The following is a 22,270-nucleotide window of genomic DNA, read 5'->3' on the forward strand; positions in this document are numbered from 1 at the left end:
TATTTCCTATTCATATATCAGAAATGTTTGGTATTGAAAATGGGCAAAATCGGTCAACGATTTCACATAGCCCCCATAAAAATGTACCCCCCGGAATATTGTGTAAAAAGCTTCAAAGATTCACAAATTCGTTGTTTATGAAGCAAATGCCACAAAATTTCGCATAAGTCAGTCACCATATGAGGTCCCCTTTAGAAAATGACTATAATGCTGATTACTGGCTTAAAAATACGAATATAGCGATGAAATTCAACACACTTTATGTGGATCGGTCCATAATTGACCCTACCCACCATATAAGGTCCCCTTCAGAAAATGACTTTAACGCTCATTATTGGAGTAAAATACGAGTATAGCGATGAAATTTGGCATAAGTAAGTATCTTAGGAGCCAAAACCTTTTCATCAATTTTAAGTGGATCGGTCCAAAATTGACCCCACCCCTATATAAGGTCCCCTCCATAAAATTACTTTAACGCTCATTACTGGCTTAAAAATACGAGTACAGCGATGAAATTTCATAGAAGTAAGTTTTATACGAGCCAAAATCTCTCTGCCAATTTTTATGTGGATCGGTCCATAATTGAACCTACCCCCTATAAAAGGTCCCCTTCAGAAAATGACTTTAACGCTCATTATTGGCGTAAAAATAAGAGTATAGCGATGAAATTTGACATAAGTAAGTATCTTAGGAGCCAAAACCTTTCCACCAAATTTTAAGTGGATCGGTCCAAAATTGACCCTATATAAGGTCCCCTACATAAAATTACTTTAACACCCATTACTGGCCTAAAAATACGAGTATAGCGATGAAATTTCATCCAAATTCAAATTTTATGCGGATCAGGGGGCTAATTCTCACATTCGTATACGTACGAATTTATATTCGATCGTACGAGTTTTTTTACTATTTGGATTCTCTTATTCGATAACGAATAAAACGTATCGAAATTTCTTATGATGGCATTTGATAACGAGCAATCGTTCGAGCGAAACCTTTCGAGTTTTTTCTCAAAAGCAAAATTGCTTTCGAAGTAAAGTTTTTGTGAAAAAAAAATTAATGAGAAAGAACATAAATTTTATTAAATCTGGGAAAAAATAATAAATCGAATGCTTTTAGGTCAAAAATGAATTATGCCAAAAAAAATCCTTGACAATTTAATGGCAAATCACAAGAGTTTAATGCCAAATACTTAAAAAGGGAAATAACTCTATTTCGGCGGGTGTTGACGGTTATAATTTAATTGCAGACATTCCTTGAAAGTTTCTTTAAGAGATAAATATAGTCATTATATATTTGAGACCCAAGTTTAAAGCACTAAAACAGAACAAAGAATTTCATGAATATAGAATTTACATTAAATAAAAGCTTATTCCAATGTTTAAGTTTTGAAATATGGATTTCTATGTGGTAAAATATGTCATATGATACCCTACACCAGTGTGTAGTATGTAAAAAAATTTTATTATTTTCAATAATAAACCATTTAAGTCGTTTATTGGTAAAAAAAAAGTAATTTTCTGAAAGACAGCTAATAAGGGAGCAAGGGTAAATATGGGCCTATCCTTATAAAATTTGATAGAGGGATTTAGGTCTTCATTAAAGTTATTTATGCAGAATTACTTCGTGATATTGACCTTTCAAGTAATTTTCTGAAGGTGACTTATGGTCAAATGATTCCCGACATTACGAAAATCTCCAGTATAAAATTAAGTATTGCCGATTTTTGTAGAGATACAATAATATTTAACATAATTATGAGCTCTAAAGCCGTATTCGGGGGGTACGATTGTATGAGGGCTAGGCGAAATAATGAACCAATTAACACTTCAATAGGCTTTGTCCTTGGGTCAAGAAAATATATATACCAAATTTCATCAAATTATCTTGAAAATTGCGACCTGTAGCGTGCGCACAAGGTTTACATGGACACACAGACGGATGGACGGACATACCTAAATCGACTCAGAGCCTATTGGTATACATTAAGGAAGGTGTAGGACCAATATTTTTGGGTGTTACAAATATTAGCACAATCGCATAATAGCCTCCCCACTATAGTGGTGTAGGGTATAAACATGATCCAATATTTGAATTTCTCGCGATTCTCTCATGAAACGTCCATTTGAAAAACCCTTTATTTATCCGAATTCAGAAAATAATTTTATCACCTAGATTTTGATATGGAACTACAGTGCAACGATGGGAACAAATGTTTGTGACCCACCAATAAAAGATGCCTATAATCCAAAATGGGTCCAATCAATACAGCCAATATCTGCCAAATAAATAAAAGTTAATAACTAAAAAAACACCATGTTGTATTTACATATCACTTGGAATACTATATCGAGGGATTATATTCAATAGTCTATATCTAAAATAACACAAGTTTTCAGGAGAGCAAAAAAACAGTTTTCCTCTACAATATATTTTTACTACCATATTCTAAATCGTTATATAAAAAGAATTTAAAATTTTGCATTATTTGCAAAATATATCAGATAGAGCTTTTTTTCTACGAAAATTTTTTTACAACCTTCAGATAGAGAATTTTGCATAGAAATATAAATTTTTATTGATTTAATACCAATAAATATTATATTTTATGCAATTTAATGAAGCAATATAAACCAAATTGTTGAAAAAGCAACAGATTATAAGGTTTTGGTCCAAAATCAATGTTATATGGTTAAACGCGGCAATAAAATTAATCAAATTAGTTTCATAATGAGCAATATCTCGAAAACTATTAAACCGATATCATATATTTTTGCGGGTTTGTGTTCAGCATGTCCAAATTAGAAAAACCACTTGTTTTGCAAAAAAAAAAATTATGCAAAATAATAGAGTTTGAAGCAATTTTTGGATAAGATAGAGAGTTTTGCATTCAGAATTTTTCTTTTTTTAAGGTTGAGAAATTTAAAAATTGATATAAAATTGCCCAAAAATATATTTTTCTTTTTAAATTTATGGCACTGATGCGGGATAGTTTGCTGGATATTTTGCCATGAAAATCTTATTTTCATGAAAATTACAGATAGAGACTATTGAATATAGTCCCCCGATATTTTGCACAAAAAATTCTCCTCTCTGCAATTAAACCCCATATTTAATTTAATTTTTTTTTTTTTTAATTTTCCTTTAAATTTTTGATTTTTAATGAAACATATGAGTTTTGTTAACATTTCGTTCAGTATTGTAAAACATATTATGAAAGTTTTTACAACACTAAAGCAACAACTCGATTCGTTTCGTATCGAGTAACATCATAAGAAAATTACGCACTATCGAAATTAATTTCGATTCGAATTTTATTTCGATCACAACTGCTTGACCCTACCCTCCACTGTAAGGCCCATTACTGGCTTAAAAATACGAGTATATCAATGAAATTCGATTCAAGTAAGTTCCTTGAAAGCCGAAATCTCTTAACCAAATTTTATGTGGATCGGGCCTTAATTGATCCTACCCCCATAGAATTTCCCCATCAGAAAATTACTTTAACGATCATTACTGGCCTAAAAAACCAGCAAAGCTATGACATTCGACATAAAAATGACTTGTATGAACCAAGATCGTTCTACAAAATTTTTCGAGTATCGGTCTATAATTTACCCTACTCCCATATAAGGCCCTTTCAAAAAATTACTTTAAAACTTAGTACTGGCTTTAAAATTAAAGTAGATCTGTGAAATTTGATATAAATAAGGAACTGAAGTCTTCCTATTGACCTTTATGAGAATTGGTCCATATATGCATAAATAACCCTACTTCCTATATAGTTAAACCCCCATAAATGGACCGCAAAATAAAGTAGTTTCTATTATTTTTTCCACCACTGTACTTATATAGCATATGTCGCAATTTTTTAAATGGTTTTAAAGACAATTTAGAGTACTATATTCGGCTGCGCCGAATCTTAAATACCCTCCACCAGCTACTTTTATATTAATGCATTTCTTTATTGATCAAATAATTATGAAAAATGGTTTTCTCTTGTTTTCTAATAGAAAAAAACACAAGATTTAAACATTTTAAATCTTACAATTGTAAGATTTATTGAAATTTCTCTAAACAGAAATAGAAAGAAATAGTTGTGCTAAATTTTGTATGAATATAATTATTTGGTAATGAGTAATATGTGTTTAGGTGATCTTCGGGAAGCGACCTTTTATGAGAGCTATGAACAATTATCGTTATTTGGTAATGAGAAATGTGCGCTTAAGTGGTTTTCAGATGGGGACCTTGCATGGGAACTAATAAAAATAACATCTTTTATACAAAAGTAATATATTTGTGCCAAATTTTGAATGTATATCATTATTTGGTAATGAGCATGGCAAGGATTTTCATGCACTATAAAATGGGAAAATATGCACTAAAAATGTGGATAATATGCACCAAAAAAATATATTCTTGTGAAATTTATTTGTTACCACTTATTTTACATTAATCGTATTTAAGTACATTTTTATTATAAATATTTAGACCATAAGTTGACAACAAATATATAGGTTCTTGATAACAGAAAGAACTGTCGGAGGTAGAGGGGGGGGGGGGGGTCAAAGTTGGACATTTGGTCAAATCGGTTTACACGGGAAAGAGTTATGAATTAAAATTAAAAAAAAACTCCGAAAAAATTTAGCTTTTTTAACACATTCTAATACAATTTTCACAAAAACTGTGCGATATAATTTAAAAGTCAGCACACAATTGTTTCCATATGAAAGCTAGATTCCTGTTAAAAATGGGCGGAATCGGTCCACATTTTCATATACCTCCCATACAAATGTATATATTCCAGGAAAATGCATTAATTGTTAATAACTACCGGTAGAATGACAATATCTTTACAAACTTTTACAAGTAAAAGTTTAATGTCAATTGAATTCATATAGAGGTAAAATTTTCTGAATCGGTCCATAATTGGCCGTAGCCAATTATGGTCCCCTCCCGAAAATCGGTTAAGCGCACATTACACATTACCAAATAATGATATCCATACAAAATTTGGCACAAATATTGCTTATATACACAGAAATGATACTGTAAAATTTTTTCACTATCGGTCCATATTTGGTCATATCTCACATACAAGGTCCCCTCCCGAAAATCACTAAAACGCACATAACTCATTACCAAATAATGGAATCCTTACAAATTTAGGCACAAATATTGCCTTTATATATAGAAATGATACTGTAAAACGTTTTCATGATCGGTCCATAAAAATCCCTTAAAGGCATATAACTCATTACCAAATTGTGGTATCCATACAAATTTTGACTTTTGTAAACAAAAATGTAATTTTAAAATTGGTTCACGATCGGTCCATATTTGGTCATAGCTCCCGTAGAAGATCTCCTTCAGAAAATCACTTAAACGCACATAAATCATTACCAAATAATGATATCCTTACAAAATTTGGCACAAATATTAATTTAGTTTGCATAAATTTTATTTTAAACAAAATTTCACGATGGGCATATATTTCACTTAATTTCACATTACTCATTATCAAACAATGATATCCATGCAAAATTTGACACAGACATTACTTTTGTATACAAAATGTTATTTTAAATTTTTTTCACGATCGGTCCATATTATGGGTCCAATTGGTCCCATACAAAGCCTCTTCCGAAAATCACGTAATGCACATCACTTATTACAAAATAGCTATATAGAAGCAAATTTTGACAGAAATATAGCTTTTATTTACAGAATTGTTATTGTAAAAACACTTTAATCGTATATAATTAATTGTAATTTGTTTAGTAAAATTAATTTAGTATAAACAAATTCTGAACAACAGTACACATATCTAAATTTAAATCTTTTCTTGTTGTATTAGAAAATATTTGTTTAACTAAAAGGTTATTAATATAAACGAAGCTGGTGGAGGGTATTTAAGATTTGGTTCAGCCGAATATAGCTCTCTAGCTTGTTTAAATTTATTTTTTTTTTAATTGTAAAAATATGTACGTAATACAAAAAAACACAATTTGTGTTCGAAAATTTTAAAAATACACAAAATATGCTATAAAAATTTTATAAATATGCAAAATATATGCAATTAATGCATTTATAACAAAATATCCAAAAATATTCAACAACAAATCGATGCCATTTTGTTGCAAATTCTTTGATTCGAAAAGGAAACTAGTTAAAAGTTACTTTGAATAACTGACTACAAACATACATTTGCATACAAATCCTTGCCCTGGTAATGAGTAATACGCGTTTAAGTGATTTTCGGGAGGGTACCTGGTATGGGATCTATGACCAATTATGGACCAATCATAAAAAATTTAATAATATTTCTGGTTATAAAAGCAATCCTTGTGCCAAATTTTTTATGGATATCATTATTTGGTAAAGAGTAATATGGGTTCAAGTGATTTTCAGAACGGTAACTTATGTGGAAGCTATGACCAAAAATGGACCTATCCAGACATTTTTTTTCATATGAATTCCATTTCCAATTAAATGGGTGAAATTTTATAAAGATTCCGGTATTCTGAAAGAAGTTATTATTTTTACACATTGTATGGGAGCTATGACCAAATATGGATAGATCCAAAAAATTTTTTCTTCATATGAATTCCATATATTTTATAATTTTGTAAAGATACCGATATTCTGAATGAAGTTGTTAACAATAAATTAATTTTTGGAGAATATGTACATTTGTATGGAAGGTATAGGAATTTGTGGACCCATTTCGCCACCTTTCAACAGAGACCAAATCTTCGTAAAATGTGTGATAATTTTCATAATTATATTGCATAGTTTTTGTAAAAATTGCATGGGAATGTGTAAAAAAGATTTTTCTCAAAGGTATACAATTTAATATCGTATAATTTTTAAACTATCTAAAGAAACTTAAATTTTAGAAAATTACCATTTTTTTGGCGAACAATTTATTTTTTGTTCATAAAATTTGTATGAAATTATATGGATTGTTTTACTTAAAGTTATCTCTTTGTTTTTTCATATGTTGTCGTTGACACTATAACCTAATTTTAGTGTAGAGAAAGTGGAAAATGCATTTTATGAGATGTCATTGAATGAAGAACTTTTGTCAAAAAAAAAAAATAGTTTGTTGATTTTGTGATATCATACCTTTTTGGAAGGTGTTTGTATCAGTGATCACAATGCTGTAATATTTTTCAAAAATTCCAACACCTTAATCTGCGACATTTTAGACTGAAAATCATGCATATTGATTTCATAGAAAAAATCAAGAAGAATGACTATTACTTCACACTTTAATAATGTTACAAAAGAGCATTAGGATCATCGAAAAATGCCCATTAAAAAAAGTAATAAAAATAAAAAAAATATATTTTAAACTTGAGAGCACGATATTTTCCATTTACAATATCAATAAATGAGAAGTATTTGTGACTGACGGACATTTAAGTTCTTCATGTAAAAAAATGTAGGGATGTTTTGGACACTTGCAGCTTAAGATTAAGGACATGAATCAACATTTTTCTGCCAACACAGCATCCGCCTGATTTTTGTGTTATATATATGATATGGGAAGTGAATACCCTTATTAATTTGTATCCCATAACAACAGTTTAATTGCCTAATATTATATGTATACTTATTGTGTATGGATGATAAGTAATAAACATTCTGCATTATATTTTTTATTAATTGTTGATTATTGTTGCTAAGCGAAAATGAAGATCATGATCTGACATGCATAATCTTTACTACTTTCTTATTTACATGCATGGTGTAAATAATACAAGTTGTTTACGCATCATTTCTGTATTCCCAATTTTTATTAACTGTTATTTACATATGTACGTATTTTATATATATTCTCTTCTAACTATAATAATGTTGCTAAGCGATTCTGTTTTTTCTGTACTCCCAATTTGTTAATTATTGTTTACGTATTTTACATATCTTCTTGTAACTCCAATTTGTTGCTAAGTGAATAGGTGTTTCTGCATTCCCAATTTGGTTTATAGGTATAGAGTATGTATGATCGTACACACATGGTAAGTACAATTGTTAAGTGTATTTACATGTATGTATGTAAATATGTACATATATACATATATAATTGTTATTTCTTGTATTAATTTTTGAAAACTAGAATCGAATATTAATTTTGCAATCAGTATTAACCAAGTTTTCAAACTCATAATAATAAATTCTTTGAACTTTAAAAGATCCTGAAAGTACTACATAATTATAATACTTATTTATTTTTTATCCTGCAAGGACATTATTTAAAATAAATAAAAATATCATTTAAAATAAATAAAAATATAAATTTGTTTAAAATTTTATAATATATAACAAACTAAATAAACTAATGTTTGAAAAGATCCTGAAAGGATTACATAATTATTACGCCCATATATTTTGATCCTGTAAGGATATCATTATTTAAAAATAATTAAATTAATTAATTAATTTCTGTAAAAATTTATGAAATAAAATAAACTTATATATATTAAAAGGAAAATTAAATAAATATTTTATAATAAAAGTTGAAATAAATAAACAATTGAATAAGTGTTTTTATTTGAAAGAGGAAACTAAAAACATAATTCTTAGACTAATAGCTGCAATATTTGATACCTACTTGGAGGTGGTGCAAAAAGCAAAAGTTTATGCGAACATTTTTTCTATATGGTTGTTCCAATATTAGTGTATAATTTTGCACATTCGCTATTTCGGACAAGAAAAAAAGTTGACGTGATTTTTTCGAAAAAGCTTTCACACATAAAAAAATCGATGTATATGTGAATCTATAATCCATTTGCAGCAAACCTGAGTACTTGTGTCATTTTATAAGGACTTTTTTTAAAGAACATACAATATCGGAAAGAAATTAAACATTTATCTGTATTAGATGGTGACAATATGTATGTACATATGTATGTATCAGCCGTGGAAAATCGAAATGAACCCGAACCAAAAAATTATTTTTTGAACATAATAGTCTTTTTTTCTAAAAACATATTTATTAAAAAATAAACAAATCAATTTCTTAATTATTTTTTTAATTAAATTTTTTTTTTTTGACTTTTGACAATACGAAAGTAAAGTTTTTAATGATTCTTCCTATATTTTACTTAAATGTCTAACTTTTTCGTATTTTGTAATTTTATCGTAAACATTTTTTGGTTGCATATAAATACAACACAAGTCTCTTGAATCACATCTTAAAAGAAACTGTAATCAATTGGAATAAATTATTACGTCCCGCGAAATTTCTATTTCCATGATATGGACTGAACTAAATGATGGAGCATCAGACTGATACTGCACTATTTTTCAAATAAAATGCTTAAAATCAAATAAATACTCATTATTAAAACTATGAAATAATAAATAAATAAAAATAAATAAATAATTGCCTATTATACACCCTGAGACACAACCCTTCTATCGTAATTATAATTTACTTAAAATTGTCCCCATCCTTTGAATGACTAAAGTCACTACATATCACTGAATCAAAATAAAATGAGACTTGTCATTAAAATCAAAATGAAATCTGGTGATCGTGTTTATTTTTTATCAATATGTGAATCAGATTTATTTCAAAAGTATAAATTAAAAATTGTAAAGTTTCGGAAGAATATGAAAATTTTAAGGATGAAAATACGTTATTAAGTTTAATAGGGTTCAATGATATTTGGCAAATACTACTAGAAGACCAAAATTGTCTAATTGAATGGCAACTATCAAAATATGTACATTAGGGTGGCCCCGAAATGCAAGTTGCTGATCTTCCCACCGAATATGAAAATTTGTTTCATTCTAAGACACCATTTCTCAAAATTGTTGTACTGACGTCATTATTTGATGAACTGGATCAAAGGAAAAAAGATCCTTCTTAAGGTTTTTATGATTTTATGATAAAAATCAAAATCTTGCAAATAAACCATATACAAATTTAGTATCATATGAAAGGTTTTTCAGAGACGATTTCAATGACATAACACAAATTTTAATACAACTCCAAAATTATTTGTAGTTTTTCGGAAAATTTTTAAGTTTTTCAAATTTTTACATAGAATTATTTATGTAATTAATTGTAATTATTACATTATAAACCTCATACAATTTCATCGAAATGTTTTTTCTGCTTTTCGAAATTCGTTATGTTTTGTATTTTATATTAATATTTTAAACTATTTTGTCCCAAGTATTCTCCTAGCTATATTTATCTAACGTACTTAAGATGTTCATCAGCGTAATTTTTTAGTTTAAAAGTAACAAATATTTTGTTGGGCTTATTTGAACATATTTATTCAAAATAGTGAAATACAAATATGAGCTTTTCAACTATGATTTTAATGAAATATATACCTATTTAGGGTAAAGATTTAACATAATTACATATATATTTTGGTAAATTATTGTAATTTGCTACTTAAGTTGTACGAAAAAACATTTAATAAGTTTATAATTCCAAAAACTACTTAATATGTTGTGTAGATTCTAAAAAAAATACAACAATAATTACAATTATCCATCCCTGCATTAATATATTTTCGTCCATTTTCATTGCAAAAGCAAGAAACGAGCGACAACACAACCTTCTTCAATGACAGCTCATATGCAGCGTTGCCAATTTAGCGCTTTTGGCGCTAGATTTAGCGCCTTTTAACAATCCAAAAGTCGCATTTTTTTCCTCTTAGCGCTTTTTTGGAAAAAGGCGCTAAATTAGCGTTTTTTTTTTTCAAGAAATGAAAAATCTTTTTAATAACATAAAATTATTCTAGTTTAACAATAAAGATAAAACAGAATAATTTTAGACAGTACTCTGCTGTACAAATTTATTAAAGTTCCTTTTTCTAAACTTTCCAATTATGAGTAATTCAAAGATTATTATACCCTTCACCACCATCAGTGGTGATAGAGGGTATATATAGGTTTGTCATTCCGTGTGTAACACCAAAAAATATTCATCTTAGACCCAACAAAGTATATATATTCTGGATCCTTATGAAATTAGCTATGTCCGTCTGTCCGTCTGTCTGTCTGGTTAAAACACGCTCACGCTAAAACTAAGCAAATAAAATCAACCAAATTCACTGAGAGTATTCATTGTTTTCCTAAGCAGTTTGGTATTGAATCAGCAAAATCGGTTCACAACGTAAAAAGTTATGAGTAAAAATTTCAGACTACCTCAAAAAAATTAAGTTTTTTCCCCAATTCTTGAGTAGTTTTCTCAGAAACTACCAAAGATAATTCGACAAATTTTGTCACAGATTATTTTGTCCATCTATAGATTAATTATGTTTAAAATTGTAACAATCGATCCCAAATTTCCCATAGCCCCCATACAAAGGTACATATTCCCGGAAATTAATTTATCGTTAATAACTTCCTCAAATATATCGGTATCAACACAAAATTTTGTACATATTGACTTTATATGAACAGGAATTAAAACTACCGACTTAGATCTGTATCGGTCCACAATTGGTCATAGCTCCCATATAAGGTCCACTTTCGAAAATCACTTAAATGAACATATTTTATTGAAAAATAAAGCTATCGGGATAAAATTCGACAGGAATATGTTTTGTATATACATAAATCATTCTACGGAAGTTTTTTCCGGATCGGTCCATAATTGGTCATAGCTCCCATATAAGGTTCACATCCGAAAATCACTTAAACGAGCATAATTCATAGATAAATAAAGCTATCTGGATAAAATTCGACATGAATTACTCTCTACGAAATTTGTTCCCGATCGGTCCATAATCGGTCATAGCTTCCATATAAGGTCCACATCCGAAAATCACTCAAATGCGCATAATTCATTGATTAATAAAGCTATCAGGATAGAATATGTTCTGTATATATGAATATGTTCTGTATATAGATATAAATCATTCAGTGAAATTTTTTCCGGATCAGTTCACAATTGGTACTAGCTTCCATATAAGGTCCACATCCTAAAATCGCTTAAACAAGCTTAATTCATTGATAAATAAAGCTATCGGGATAAAATTCGATATGAATATGTTTTGTGTGTATTTTTTCAGCATCGGTCTATAACTAGCTCCCATATAAGGTTCACTTCTGAAAACCACATAATACCACATAATTTATTATTAAACTCGACATGAGTATGTTCTGTGTATAGATAAATCATTTTGAATTTTTTTTCGAATTGGTACATTATTGGTCATAGTTCCCATATAAGTTATTGGCAGGATCGGAACATAATAGGTCGAAGAATAATCGGTCGATATCTGAAAATCACTTAATACAAATGTTTCTTGTCCTAATCAAAATTAGTTACATACATACATGCATAAATAAGTTACAAAATGATAAATAGTATCTTAATTACGGAAACAAAATATGTGCCGGGTTTTACAGTTCTCATAAGGAAAATAAAGTACTTAAGAAGTACTTAGTATGTACTAGGGTGATCGACTCGATTTTTCAACCGGTTTTAAAACCGGTTTTTTCTGCTTTACCAGTGTCGGTTTTTTCTTAATGTTGATTTTTCGAATATCGAATAACCCGGTTTTTTCACTTTTTAAAACCCGGTTTCGAATACTTTTATTTGCTTTGTATTCAAAGATTATTTAAATGAAATTTTTAAGTAAATAATAATACAGCCTGTCTAAACTTTAAAAATATTCGAGTCGAGGAACTAGAGTATATTTTTCTACAGCTCTTTTGGTTAAACTTTTTTGATTTTCCTAATTAATTAAAAATTATTTGTAAAATGGATAGCTGTTTGATAAAATTTAGCAATCTTAAGATTATATTCCAATTACAATAATTAATTTACGGCTGAAATTTTATGGAAGTGTTGTCCTAAACAGGGCTTTTGAAATAAGCTAGGATTACATAGTACCTTATGTTTAACAGAAGTGTCCCACTTTTTTCCTAATTTTTTTATGTTAATGAAATAATGTAAATCAGACGACTAGATCTATAGTTATAATCTTTTAAACTGTTAAAAATCATTTCTGGCCATGTTTTATTAATCAAATTTAAACATAAACATTAAGTTTTTCAAATTAAAATATTTTTTTTTATTTATAATAAAAAACCGGTTAACCGGTTTTTTCAGAATTTGAAAAATATCAACCGGTTTTTTTTAAATGTCAACTACTCGAACTATTCGAAAACCGGTTTTTGGAAAATGTCGAATAATCGATCACCCTAGTATGTACTTTAATACTTAAGTAAAATTTATTTCTTTAGTATAAACTATAAATTCGGCCCTATAACATATTTATTTTGGGTTTTAATAAAAAGTAGTTTGCAAGTGGAGGGTATTTAAGATTCGGCAGTGCCGAATATAGCAATCTAACTTGCTTTTTTATAACTTCACTGTGAAGGAAACAATTACTTGACGATTACTTCAGTTTTTTCACAAAGTTTTGGCTCTTGGTATTTTTGAAAATGAAGAGTTTAATTAAAATATATTATGGGAAATTTCAAAAAATCTCTTTGACTAGTTTTTGAGATCTTGATCGATGATAGCAATTAGTCATTGAATAAGAAAATCGAACATATTTGTATTAACCTTATTTTTTAAAATTTCCGAATCAAAATTCCAAGTAAAGAGTAATTTTTTTAATAAACAAATTTTAGCTAAATACTATATTTTTTAAGACTGTGTAAAAATATAATTTTAGCGCTTTTTAGTGCGTTTTGAGTGAATGGACGGCGCGTTTTAGTATAAAATAGTTGACAACACTGGTCATATGAGACTGAGTTGTGTTTTCTATGCGTGTGAGTAGTCTGTGTAAATTTTGTAACGGCCAAAATACACTGTGTATAGGAGTTGCCGATCGTGGTTCTACATTGAATTTTGAAAAACGGAAAAACCGTTTCCGTAGATTTTATTGAGGATTATCATGTACTAATGTATCTGACAATTTCGATTACTGTTGCTGTTACACAAATATTTCTGATATGCTGTTACACAAATATTTCTGATATGGTCTCAAGGTCCTTTCTAATGATACTAATTTTTCATATCTTTCCTTTGGAAGAAATATGAAAAAAATCGTAAAAACCTCAAAAAAGGACCAGGACAAAAATTTTGAGAAATGGTATCTTAGAATCAAATAAACTTTAATTTTAGTTGGGAACATTGATCCCTTATTTTTCCTACATACAAACGGGGCCACCCTAATGTACATAGGTTTATAGGTTTTAAATAATAAACATATATTTTTTTTAGAATACAACAAAAAACTGACATGATGATAACATTTTAACTTGCTATTTTCATTTAAACAATCCTATATTAAAACAAGTTACAGTGCTATATTCGGCTGTGTTGAATCTTTAATACCCTCCACCAGCAAGCTACTTTCTATTAAAACCCATTTAACTATCTAATATTTAGATAACTTGACAAAATTGTTGTTTCCGTAGTGAGGGTACTAACATTTATGCATATGTGGAACTAATTTTGATTAGGTTCATAAAATTTTATATTAATAGGCCAGTTGGAAACATTTAAATATAATGATTTATCTATACACAAACATACTCATGTCGAATTTTATCTGGATATAATTATTTAATAATGAATTAAGTGGTATTAAGTGATTTTCAGAAGTAAAATTCCGTATAACGATTTATATATACAAAATACACATTTATGTCGAATTTTATCCCGATGACTTTGATTGTCAATGTGCGTTTAAGTAATTTTCGGAAATGATTCTTATATGGGAGTTGTGACCAATTATGGATCGATCAAGAAAAAATTTCGTATAATGATTTATATGCAAAAAAAGAAATTCAAGTCGAATATTACTCCAATAGATTTATTAATTAATAAAATATCTGCGTTTATGTGATTTTCGGAAGTGGACTTTATATAGCAGCTATGACCAATTACGGGCCTCTCTAGAAAAATTTCGTAGAGTGATTCATATGCACAAAACATATTTGTGTCGAATTTTATCAAGATAGCTTTATTTGACAATGAAATATGTGAGTTTAAATGATTTTCGGAAGAGGTCCTTATATGGGAGCTATAACCATAATATTGGACCGATCCGGGAAAAATTGGTATTATGATTAATATGTACACAAAACTTTATACCGATAGCTTTATTTATCAATGAAACATATGCGTTTAAGTGATTTTCGAAGTGGACCTTATATGGGAGCTACGACTAATAATGGACCGATCCGAAAAGAAATTTGGTAGAAATTGTATGTACACAAAACATATTCAGCTCAAATTTTATCACAAAAGCTTTATTTATCAATGAATTATGTCCGTTTAGGTGATTTTTGGAGGTGGACCTTATATGGGAGCTATGACCAATTGTGGACCGACTGAGATCTACGTTGGTAGTATGATTTTTATTCATATTTTATTTGTATGTACAAAATTTTGTGTTGATACCGATATATTTGAGGGAGTTATTAACGGTAAACTAATTTCCGGGAATATACACCTTTGAATGGGGGCTATGGGAAATATTGGATCAATTATTATGAGTTTGAACATACTTGATCCCAAAAAAATAATGTGTGACAAAATTCATCGAAATATCTTTGGTAGTTTCTGAGAAAACTTAAGAATACTTAAGAATTGGGAAAAAAAACGTTATTTTTTTCGAGGTAGTCTGAAATTTTTACTCATAACTTTTACGTCGTGAACCGATTTTACTGATTTTCAATACCAAACTGTACCGGATAATAAAGAATGTTTTTGGTAATTTCGTGAATTTCTATTACTTCGTTTTAACGTGAGCGTTTTTCATTATTACAACTTGCCTTTAATGTTCGTAATAGTAAAAGGTAACTTTAATTAAAGTGAGGAATAAAGTGAACTTTAAATATTTTCGTTATTACAACATAAATTTTTATTATACAAAAACCGTAGGATACTGTTAGCTTTTAATAATCTTTTTCATATAAAAATTGACTTTTAATTCATTTTCCTTTCATATTTTTACAAAAATTCTTACCTAGTTCACACGAGCAGTTGAATTACTAAATTCAGCCTCTGAATGACGATAGCCTATTAGCCCGTTTCTACGACACATACATACGTAATTCGTTTTGACAGTTCATCGCCATGTTGTTTTTTTTTTTTTTTGGAATATTAGTGTGTGTGTATAATACAAAAATACGTTTGTTACGCTATTAACAAATTATGTTATATATTTTCTATTTATTTGCATTTTTTTTAAATTTAATTTTTATTTGTCTCCAACCAATGAAAATACAGCTGATTATATATTATATTGTTATATTATAACACAAATAATATAATACAAAAGTAGGTTTGTTACGCTATTTTAACAAATTATGTTATATATTTTCTATTTATTTGCATTTTTTTTTTTAAATTTGATTTTTATTTGTCTCCAACCAATGAAAAAAAACAGCTGATTATATATTATAGTGTTATATTAAACTGTGCCGAATCTCATATACCCACCATCAAACCGTATGCCGTAATAGGAATGCTCCCCTATAAATATCAGAGCGATATTTGGAATATGGCTTAAGTCAATTATGGATAGAGCACTTTTGAACTAACAAAATATTAATTTTTAAAAACAAAATATTTTTTTCAATACTTAAACGTCTTGTCTATACCCGAGCAAAATTACGTACATCAATACCCAACATATCCGGGTATGTCATACAATTTGTATGGCTATTTCATCTTTTTATACATTTCTAGTGTATAATTCAGATAATTACACTGTGTGACACTAAAAAAACTCGTTACGCGATATAATGTTTTTTATAGACCTAGATGAGTAGATCATTTTACCATTTTTAGAATCTTCAATATACTCTAAAAATCGAAAGCTTTTTGTTGACTAGACAGACCAAAAAAATTATATCTCAAAATTTTCTTAACCGATTTAATATTTTTCAACAGTTTTGAAAAGAGTTTCCTTTGTCCTTTTTAAAAAGTATACACACTTTTATATTTTTTACGGAAACGTGTAAAATATTTAGATCTGAATACAAATTTTTATATATTTTTTTCATTTTTTCAAGATCATTTTTGACCCACACTTTATTTTTGATTTTACGAAAAAAATTCTATTTCTGTTAGTTTTTATCTGATTTCAACGTTTCATATCTTATTTTATTCATATAGATATGGGCTAAAATAAAAAAATATTTAAAAAATAACACACCGTGTTTACTCTGAAAGCATAGTCCAAATTTCAAGCCGATACGATATATATCACTTCAAAAATGAAAAACATACCCGGGTATGTGGGTTTTGACATAGCGCTTAAACTATTGGCGTATGATTAATTTTCTGAGGGGGAGCTTATATGCGTCAATTATGAACCGATACTCGTAAAACTTTGTACATAGATTTTGTTTTGTACAGAACTTGTTTATTCGTATTTTTATTTTTTTTTCGGAATGAAGAATTATGTTCCTAAGTATAAACTTTTTATGTCGATTTTTATTGTTATACTCGTAATTTTCTGAACCCTCTTCATCAAATTTTCAGAAAAGGTCCTTATATGAGGGTCCTTGTTTACATTGAATATCATCGCTGTAATTTTCTGAAGGTAACCATATATGTGGGTAGGACACACAGGATTATGGACCGATCCTCACTAAATTTGGTTGAGATATTTTGGCTCATATAAAACTTATGTGTGTCGGATTTCATCGCTTTACTCGTATTTTTAAGTCAGCGTTAAAGTAATTTTCATATACCGATTCTCATAATAATCAGTAGAGATGTTTTGGCAGTTAGAATTTCATCGCTATACTCGTACCTTTAAAATTTTCGGCTCGCGAGGAACTTCTTTGTGTCGAATTTCATAGCTATACCATATTTTTAAGCCAGTAATGAGCGTTAAAGTAATTTCTGAAGGGACCTTATATGGGGGGTAGGGTCAATTATTAGCCGATTCTCATAAAAGGCAGTAAAGAGGTGTTGGATCGTAAGAAAATTACCAGGGACCGTAACTGTTATCATAAAAGTCACAGAAGTAAAAGTTATTTTTCGAGCAGTTATAAAAGTTATTTTTTGATTATTGGAAAATAAACGATTATAAAGCGACAATTTATTTTCTGCTCAAAAAATTACTTTTATTTCTGCTCGAAAATAAAAGTAAAAAAATAACTTTTATTTTTACTCAAAAAAATAAAAGTCAAAAACCATACGAATTTTTTGCCACAAGGACGATGCCTATTGAAAATGGTTGAAATCGGTCCATTATTTCACCTAGCCCCCATACAACCTTACCTTCCGATTTAGGGTTTTTAACTCATAACTACGTCAAAATTATCTCACCAAAAATTGGCACAACTAAGTATTATATAGGCATAAATGACCGTTCCAATTTTTATATGATCGGCCGTCGTTTGACCCTAGACCCCATACAGACCCCCCTTTAAAAAATAACTTAAACGTCCAAAAATTTACTTATGACCATTAGTATCGCGATGAAATACCATAACTAACCTTTACATAAAATTACAACCCTCTTCCCAATTTGTTGAAGATCGGCCTATATTTGACCCTAACTCCCATATAAAGCCTCTTTTAGAAATTGAGTTTTTCTTCAATAAATTGCTTAAATACATCGGAATTAAGGTAAAATTCAACATTAAAGTTTCTTTATTTAAAATAAATAATTTTCAAAATATACCAGTATAGTCGGCCATGTCCGACTATACTTTCCTACTTGTTATACCCTACTCCACTTTAGTGGGGAGGGTATATTGGGTTTGTGCTGATGTTGATGATCATACACAAATATTCGTCCTATACCCACCTTTAAGTATACCAATCGGCTTAGAATCGTTTTCTGAGTCGATTAAGCTATGTCCGTCCGTCTGGCTGGCTGTCCATGTAAACCTTGTGCCCAAGGTACAGGTAGCAATTTTCGATATACAGAGAACTCTCGATAATGTGAACTAATTAATGTCGGGTAAGTTCATATTTTCGAATTTGTTCACATTTTCGATTGTGATTTTATATATATATATATATTACTAAGTTATTCTTTCTAAAAATCATTTCTGCAAGGAATGAAAATGCAAAGATTACTAAATTTTTTTTTTTGTAATTTATTTGGAACATAAAAAGTTTTTAAAAATAAAAATACAAATAAATAAAAAACCAACAAAATAGTACGACAAAAAAATAAATAAAATTTACAATGAAAAAAGATAGGTACATACATAAATATATTATTAATCGGTTATTTTTTTCTGTTTTTTCTTTTGTTTGACCGGCTTATTTACCGCCAATTCCCTGATTTTTTTCAATACTTTAATGTCAGTTAAATCTAATATCTAATGTTTACAGCAGTAAATACTTCCTGAGGGCACAATGTCTGTAGAAGATCTGCAGCAGTATTTTCTAAAGATCTAACCTCTGATTGCCACTTTTCTTTTAAAACGCTCAAAGGAACATTAAATTCAGGATCGTCTTCATAATTTACCATATTCAAAATATTTTTCCAACAGTTAGATAAAGTTTCTTTACTAACTCGGTTCCAGGATGCCTCTAGAATAGAAACTCCTTCTTTAAGTGTGATTTTTTTCATCGATTCAAGCAAATCCCCCTCTTTTGCTAAGAGGGGACTGTTCCTACACTGAAAATAATCCATGCTTAACTTTACGAAAAAAAATTTCGTAACTTCTATTTTCGTAATATTTACAAAAATTTCGTGTATAATACGAAATATTATTTAATAATGATATTAATTAAATTATCATTAAATAAAACTACAACATTTTTATACAATTTAAGAAAAAGTATAATATTATTCACAAATTATTTTCATAAAAAAAAATTTCAAAATTCGTGTGGAGAATAATTTTGAACTAAAATTAGAAAAATTATTTTAAAATGAACAAAAATGTTTGCATAAATTAATATTTGGTAAATTTTACCATATTTATTTAAAATTCACTTTTTTTAATTTATGTAAATTAATTTTTCAAAGATTATTTTGCATTATACTAAAATATTTCGTACAATTTCGTATATATTACGAAAGAATTTCGTGGTGCGAAACAACGAACGATTCGTACAATGTACGACATTTTTCGTATATATTAGGCATGAATTTTTTTCAGTGTATAATGAAGTTTGGTGATTCTAATTGGATTTTGATCCATTGGCTGGATCAGAGCCGTTACATTTGGAGGCATGAACATAGCTTCTATGGAACCATCCTCGGATTTAAGGTAGGATTCTGGTGGATAGCATGGGGCTTTATCTATTAGGAGTAAAGCTTTTACTGGTAATCGTTTCTTCTTTAAAAAATCTGTCACGTGAATGAAAAATAAAACAGTAAGAATCCCAATTGAACTATTTTTACATGTTTACTTACCTCTGGCACAAAACAGTTGTGAAACCATTCTTTAAAAATGGAAGAAGTCATCCACGCAGAATTTCTGTAGTTTACGGGACAGATAAAACTTTTAAAACTGCGAGGATTTTTCGATTTTCCTATTACTAAAAGTTTTATTTTATGAGATCCTGATGCATTTGCACAGCATAAAAATGTTATTTTTTGCTTTTCCATTTTCGCACCTGGAGCGCTTTTCTCCAATGACGTTACATATGTCTTTTGTGGCAGAAGTTTCCAATATAGACCAGACTCATCGGCATTATACAACTGATCACTAGATAAACCCAAATCTTCTATCTTTGCTTTCAATTTAATTTTAAAAGGATTTACGAACTGAGATTGCGCAGAAAGTTTTTCACCGCTTATCTGAAGGAAACGAATTCCGTATCTCTTTTTAAATTTTTGTAGCCACCCATCGCTAGCATTGAAGTCATTTCCGTTTTCACTTATGTTTTTGTGAATTTGTTTGGCTTTCTCTTTCAACATCAACCCACTTACAGGGAGGTTTTTATTCAGCATACAAATAAACCACTTATAGAGCGATTTTTCCATTTTTAGAAGCTCTGAAGATCGTAATGTTTTGCGTTTTCCGGGTCCATAAAACGTATTGTTCACACATTTTAAAATATTGTCTTTTTTATTTTTTATTGAACATATCGTTGATTTTGCAACTTTTTACTTAACACTGTAACACTCGATCCTTTTTTTAAATATTTCAAAATTTCGCATTTTTCATTTAAGGATAAAAACTTTCGACTGTTTTTAGACATCACTAATTTTAAAAATAAATTCACGAACCTACCGCAACAAGTTTCATAATGCTACTAGCATTAAATACCTTCAAAATAATGGCATACTATGGTATTTCTTAATTCGGGGATTCCCAACATTAAAAATAAATGTTTCTCTTTAACAACGATCAACGATCTCTTCTACAAAGTCCCCTTCAGAAAATTACTTGAATGTCCAAAATTAACTTATAAACACAAATATTGCGATGAAATTCATCACAAAAAAATATTATGTAAATATAAATATATTCCCAAAATTTTATCGAGCTTGGTTCATATTTGCCTCTAGCCCCCATATAAAGCCTTTTTCAGAAAATGAGTTTCTCATCCATAAATTGCTTAAATGTATCGGAACAAGGTAATAGAGGATAAATGCTTTATTATGAAAAATAAATCAGATTTACTATTTGTTTGTGTCTGTCTAGTGTAACACATAGTTTATATTTTCTCTATGTGTAAAATCGCTAGAACAATATGCATTGTATGGCAACTCCCCACTTTAGTGTGGTGAGTTTGCGTTGCTCTTTATGTCAAAGGGCTTGACACATTTTTTTTTATTCTCATTGCTTTTCAACCACCGGACAGACAACAAATGCAAAATTAATAAAAGAAATTGAAATAAAATAAAAGTTTAAGAATTAAAATAAAATTAAAGTTTAATTAAATAAAAACAAAAGGAAAAGTGAACTTAAATAAAATAAACAGAAATACAAACCAAAAGAAGTAAACAAAGCTTTTTAATAAAATAAAAATAAGGGTTGTTTTTTGGCAACACAACAACAAGTGTTTGTGTGTATATAAAAACACATTTGGCCCTGACCTGCCGCATCAAGAGAAAACCAAGTGGACGGCTGCCGGAGACAGTTTGCCAACAACCAGCACCTAGGAACCAGCTCAGCATCTAAGAGGTAATAACCGGGATTCCCGATTTGGCCCCAAACATTGGTCCTTCGCCCGTAGAAAAAAAAGGTGCGTAAATTGAAATTATTAAAGTGCAAAGTGTTTCATATGCATATATTGTGGTTCATTATTTGTGGCTCGGAAAAAGTGAGGTTGTGTAACTTTTTGAAATTACATCGTGAACTTTTACATTAAGCCGCCATTTTTCCTTACGGTCATTTG

This window comes from Lucilia sericata, unplaced genomic scaffold (assembly GCF_015586225.1).
Source record: "Lucilia sericata isolate MDLA Ls3-8-SP2 unplaced genomic scaffold, ASM1558622v1 Contig001134F_arrow, whole genome shotgun sequence".
NCBI classification, from domain to species: Eukaryota; Metazoa; Arthropoda; class Insecta; order Diptera; family Calliphoridae; genus Lucilia; species Lucilia sericata.